Source organism: Herpailurus yagouaroundi, unplaced genomic scaffold (genome assembly GCF_014898765.1).
Source record: "Herpailurus yagouaroundi ecotype Mexico unplaced genomic scaffold, PumYag 56905, whole genome shotgun sequence".
NCBI lineage: Eukaryota > Metazoa > Chordata > Mammalia > Carnivora > Felidae > Herpailurus > Herpailurus yagouaroundi.
This window is the reverse complement of record NW_024414454.1, coordinates 3,395-10,028: the sequence shown is the minus strand read 5'-3', so window position 1 is coordinate 10,028 and position 6,634 is coordinate 3,395. Positions and strand designations below refer to the sequence as shown.

General features: G+C 33.6%; 1 pseudogene; it reads right to left on the bottom strand.

Moving 5' to 3' along the window:
* Nucleotides 1–943: 943 nt before the first annotated feature.
* On the bottom strand, nucleotides 944–2,283 carry LOC121024114 (nucleosome assembly protein 1-like 1; annotated as a pseudogene).
* Nucleotides 2,284–6,634: the final 4,351 nt, after the last annotated feature.

The window sequence follows — 6,634 nt, the reverse complement described above, 5'->3', positions numbered from 1 at the left end:
AACTAGAATGTATTATGCTAAATGAAATAAAGTCAGTCACAGAAAGATAAATATCATATGAGTTCACTTATATGGGGAATTTAAGAAAGAAAACAGATGAACATAGGGGAAGGGAAGTGAAAATAAGATCAAAACAGAGTGGGTGGCAAACCATAACAGACTCTTAAATGCAGAAAACAAACTGAGGGCTGTTGGAGGATTGTTGAGTCAGGGGATGGTCTAAATGGGGGATGGGTATTAAGGAGGGCACTTGTTGGGATGAGCACTGGGTGTTATATATAAGTGACAAATCACTAAATTCTACTCTTGACACCATTATTACAACATATGTTAACTTAGATTTAAATAAAAAATGAGGCTTAACCTCTGAAAATAGGCTTTCTTCAACTCCCAGTAGTAACCAATAACCACACTATGAGTTTTTCTTTTTTCTAATGTTTATTTTTGAGAGAGAGAGAGAGAGAGAGGGAGAAAGACACAGAGCGTGAATGGTGGAGGGGCAGAGAGAGGAGACACAAAATCCAAAGCAGGCTCCAGGCTGTGAGCTGACAGCACAGAGCCGACACGGGGCTCAAACTCACAAACTCTGAGATCATGACCTGAGCTGAAGTCAGATGCTCAAACGACTGAGCCACCCAGGCACCCCAAGTTAGGTTTCTTTATTATCATTTCCTTACTAGGTTTCTTACTATTTCACCTAAAATACAAAAATCCATTTATAATCTAAGTTATAAGTTGTGGTCTTAATTGAGATTCTTAACCATATATTTGTCTTGACAAATTTTGTTTTTGTTTTTTAAGTAATGATTTCTCTTAGGCAAATACTGTGTATAACAAAGTAATGAAAGGCCCACCTAGTGCAAGCAAACTTAAACCCAATTCAACTACCGCTGAAAAAAAAAAACTTTGGTTCTTCAGGGGAAATCATTAGCAAAACAATAAATAAAACTCTTTCTTTTACCAGTTCTGTAACTTTTATAGCTGTACTCTAAAATCTTTTTTATGTGATAAAAATTACTCCAGAAGCATCAAATCATATACTAATGAATGAACATGCGTGAAAGATTGTGCGATCAATAGATCTGACAGAAAAACTATAGTTAAAATGTTAAGTAGAACAAATTGGTCTTTAAAATTTTTAGTTCCTTTCCTTTAAAAAATTACTGGGTCTTCCAAGAAAATACAAAACCATAAGGCTGTAAGTAAATAATAGTTGTGTTTAGGCTATTACAGTGCAGGTTATCCTTAAGGCCACATATATCCTGCTTTACTGCTGCCTGCACTCTGCTGGGTTTTGATCTTTTTTTTTTTTTTCAAGTCATAGTCTGGATAATTTTCCTTATCTCCTTCTTCCCCTTTCTCATCTGCTTCTTCATCAAAATCATCATCATCATCAACTTCAAGAGCTTCTTTAGTAAAGTATAACACTGATCTTGGGATTATATGCTCATGTAAAAAGTGACCAATTTCAGTCTGCAGCAAGGATAGCTTCAGCAGCAACATCCAGATCTCCACTCTTTGGAACTTCAAGAGGGGCAAAAAAAATTAAAGAAAGAGTCATTGGAAACTGTTTTGGCCACAATACAAACTATCCCACGTCTCTGTGTTTCTGCTGCTTCCTAATGGTTTTCAAAATGATATTCTTTCCTTTTATTCCAATCTGGCATCCTGTACAACCCATAATTTCTGGTCTATCAAAAAAAAAAGGGATCAGAATCATCCGCTTCTGACCTCATCCTCTATATCTTGTCAACACTTTATTTTCGAAATATTCATTGGGTTCAAAGTGAAATTCTAAGACAAAACTCATCTGCTGGTCAGCATCTGAGAACTTCACTTTACTATCTTTCAAGTGCTTTAGAACAGGTTCACCATGCCCCTGAGCCATATCACTGAGCAAGTCAACATTCTTAAAAACAATCAACCAGAATTCAGGAATTCCCTTGGGGTCTTCTTTTTCTTCAACCTTTTCCTCATCTTTAATCTTGGCTTTTTCTTTCAGCTCCTCAGAAATTTCATCCTCCTCATATGGTTTCCATTCAAATTCTTCTTCTATAGGTTCATAAATTGCATTAATGATCTCAAATCAGTTATCAAATAAAGAACAGCATACTATCTTTCAAGATCATGAACTTCCTCATGGAATTTGGTTTCTATCTGTGCACATTTAACTTGAAGGTCTTTGAGAACATTCACTCGTCTTTTAATTACCCTAGGCAAGTTGTCAACTTCTGCCATGTTGAAGTAAGAACTCCAAATATCGGTGGCGAGAATGGGGAGCCAACTGGCTGGAGCTGCCCAGGCAGTGACTCAGGGTGGCAGAGGGAGGAGCAGGAGGTTGTTCCACAAGCAGATAATACTAAAAAAGTCATCAATGTTTTATAGTTTTCAGAGTACAAGTCTTTCACCTCCTTGGTTAATTTTTTTTATTGTTATGTGTGTGTGTGTGTGTGTGCAATTGTAAATGGAATTATTTTCTTTATTTCTCTGCTACTTTGTTATTAGTGAATAAACATGCTATCGATTTCTTGGTATTAACTTTTTGTCCTGCAACTTCACTGAGTTCATTTATTATTTCTGGTAGTTTTTGGTGGAGTTTTTTTGGGTTTTCTATATATTGTATTATGTCAGCTGTAAATAGTGACCATTTAACTTCTCCCTTACCAATATGGATGCTTATTTCTTTTTCTTGCCAGATTGCTGTGGCTAGGACTTCCAGTACTGTGTTGAATAAAAGTTGCAAGACTGGACATCTTTGCCTTGTTCCTGCTTTTAGAGAAAAAGCACTCAATTTTTCACCATTGAGTATGATAGCTGTGGGTATTTCATACATAGCCTTTACAATGTTGAGGTATGTTCCCTCTAGATTCACTTTGTTGAGACTTTTTATCATGAACAGATGTTTGATTTTTGTCAAATGCTTTTTCTGCATCTATTGAGATCATATGATTTATATCCTTTGTTTTGTTGATGTAGTATATCACATTGATTGATTTGCAAATATTGAACCTTTCTTACATCCCCAGAATAAATCCCACTTGATTGTAGTGAATGATCTGTTAATGTATTGTTGAATACAGTTTGATAATACTTTGTTGAGGATTTTTACATCTCTGTTTATCAAGCATATTAGCCTACAGTTTTCTCTGTTTGTGGTATCTGTCTGCTTTTGGTATCAGGGTAATGCTGATCTCATAGAATGTATTTACAAACTTTTCTTCCTCTTCTATTTTTTGGAAAAGTTTGAGGAGAATAGATATAATTCTTCTTTAAATGTTTGGTAGAATTTACCTGTGAATCCATCTGATCCTGTACTTTTAATTTTGGGTAGTTTTTTGATTACCAATTCAATTTTTTTTTACTAGTAATTGATCTGCTGAGATTTTGTTTCTTTATAATTTAGTTTTGGAAGATTGTATGTTTTTAGGATTTTATTCATTTCTTCTAGATTGTCCAATTTGTTGGCATATAATCTTTCATAGTATTCTCTTGTAATCCTTTGTAACAACTGGTGAGTCTGGCTAAGGGTTTACTAATTTGGTTTATCTTTTCAAAGAACCAGCTCTTGATTTTGTTAATCTTTTCTATTGTTTTTTTTCTCTATTTCATTTATTTCTGCTCTAATCTTTATTTCCTTCATTTTACTAGCTTTGGGCTTTGCGTGTTCTCCTTTTACTACTTCCTTTAGGTATATGGTTAGGTTGTTTATTTCAGCTTTTTCTTGTTTCATGAGATAGGCCTGTATTACTATACATTTTACTCTTTATAATTGTTTTCACTGTGTCCCAAAGATTTTGGACTATTGTGTTTTCATTTTTATCTGTTTCCATATTTTTGTGTCATTTTCTTTGATTTCTTCATAGATCCATTGGTTGCTTAGTGCCATTTTGGTTAGCCTTCATGTATTTGTGGGTGTTTTCGAGTTTTTTCCCTGTGATTGATTTCTAGTTATATACTATGGTGGTTGGAAAAGGTGTATGGTGTGATTTCAATTTTCTTAAATTTATTGAGACCTGTTTTTTGGCCTAACATGTGATCTATTCTGGAAAATGTTCCATGTGCACTTGAAATAATGTATATTCTGTTGTTTTTGGATGGAATGTTCTGTATATATCTGTTATATCCATCTGATCTAATGTGTTATTCAAGAACTCGTTTCTGTATTGATTTTCTGCTTGAATGATCGATCTATCGATGTAAGTGTGGTGTTAAAGTCTCCTACGATTATATTGCCATCAATTTCTCTCCTTATGTATGTTAATATTTTCTTTATGTATTTAGGTGCTCCAATGTTGAATGTGTAAATATTTATAATTGTTATATCCTCTTACTGGACTGTCGCCTTTATCATTATGTAATACTCTTCTTTGTATTTTGTTATAGTCTTTGTTTTAAAGTCTATTTTGCATGATGCAAGTATTGCTATCCTGGTTGTTTTTCACTTCCAATTGAATGGTAAATGTTTTTCTATTTCCTCACTTAAGTTTGTTTGTGTCTTTCCTTTTGTAAGTTTATTTAAGGGGGGGGGGGAGAGAGAGCAAGCAGGGGATGGGCAGAGAGAGGAAGAGGATCCCAAGGAGGCTCCTCACTGTCAGCATAGAGTCCAATGCAGTGCTTGAACTCATGAACCATGAGATCGTGCCCTGAGCTGAAACCAAGAGTCAGAAGCTTAACCAAGTCAGATACCCAGGCACCCCTGTATGTGTCTTTAGATTTGAGATGATACACCACTGAATCTTGCCTTAACCTTAACCTCTGCAATAATTACCAAGAACTCATACTTTCTACTTTATACATTTCTATATTGTTTACATTTTGTGAGGTTCTATTACTCATAATCAAGAAAAACAATAAAATTTTATTTTTTAACTTTATCACTGGGGAAACATTAAATAAATCATAGTATATGTATACTATTTCATATCCTGAGATTAAAAAATGAAATACAATGTTATATGTTAACATGGAAAGGAATCTATATTATTGAGAAAAGTAGGTCATAGAATAATATGCACAGTATAATCCAGTTAAAAAAATACAAGTCTATACAAATATACGCATCTGTACTCATATGTTTGTATGTAAAAACAGAGAAAAAGATCGATGATACAAATCAAAGTAAATATGGTAGTTATGGATAAGTAGTGATGGGTAGGAGGCAGTATGAGGAGGACTTAAATTTTTTATTTTATATATTTTTGTATTGTTTAAATATTCAGTAAGCATTTTTGTAACAAAATTATTAATGCTAGTTATATTATTAATCATTCTTAATATAATAACTAAAGTTATAATTATACTGAAATTAACATAACATTCTTTTAGAAGGGGGTTAGCCTCTAAAGAGAGCTTCATTTGGTCCCCAAACCCACATTATATAGTAATTTTACAACAATGAGTATAAAATAGGCTATTATTAAGAGCACTAAAATAACTGCCCAAAACCTAATTGAGGATTTCCTATGCAGTATGAAAGTAAGGATAAAAGATCATACTGTGGCCCAAGCATTTCCTTCTCAGTGCCCTCTTACTTTCCTGGTGTCTAATATATGACCAATAAATCAAAATTCATATAATTAAGAAGTAGACACAAAGCACATACTTCCATGCTCTGGGATTTCAAATGGAAACCTAAATAATTTCTTATATTAACTTGTTAGGGCTATGATAACAAAGTCTACAGACTGAATGGCTTAAACAACAGAAATTTACTTTCTCACAATTTTGGAGGCTAGAAGTCCAACATTAAAGTATTGACAGGGTTGGTTTCTTTTGAGACGTTTTTTCTTGCTTTGTAGATGGCCATCTTCTTGTGTCCTCACATGGTCTTTAGAATTGTGTGTCTGTGTCCTAATATCCTCTTTTTATAAGGACACCAGTCATAATGATTAGGGCTCACCCTACTGACCTCATTTGAAGTTAATTACCTCTTTAAAAAACCTCTCTCTAAATACATTCACAGTCTGAGGTAGTGGGGGTTGGGATTTCAACATATAAATGTCAGGAGGACAAAATTCAGCCCACAGAAGTTCAAGTATTTAGGAATTACATCTATGTCTAAAAAAGTAAATAACTACAAGTATCTTTAACTTTAAAAGGGAAAACCAGAGAATTTAGTATGCAAGCTACTATGCAAATGAATTCTCAAAGGATGAGTGAAACTTTTGCTTAAAACAATTAATGGATATTTTCCAAGATAAGCAACTATAATAAATATGTTACTCTTGATTATATGTGGATTTTCTGACAGATTGTGCCTGATCTCATTCCTAAATTCATTCCCTATCCTCACCTATCCTTGGATCCTACTAAATTTCTAACATCGAGCACATCTCAGATCCTCACATCAAGATTTTCAAAATACAGATACTATGATGCTGAAAAGATCATCTATGACACACAGTCTTATTAAAGCAAAATTATTATTATGGGCCTTGTTTCTAGTATGATCTATTGAAAAAGATATGGACTCATGTCTTAAAAAATAATTAGTCCTGCATAATCAAGGATTTTATAGTAAATAATATTCTGGACTGTCATTGATCTGGGCTTTAGTTCTTTCTGTACACTAGAAACAATCTGATTACGTCAACATACATTACTTCTTTTGATCTCAGTTGTTCTACTTACAAAA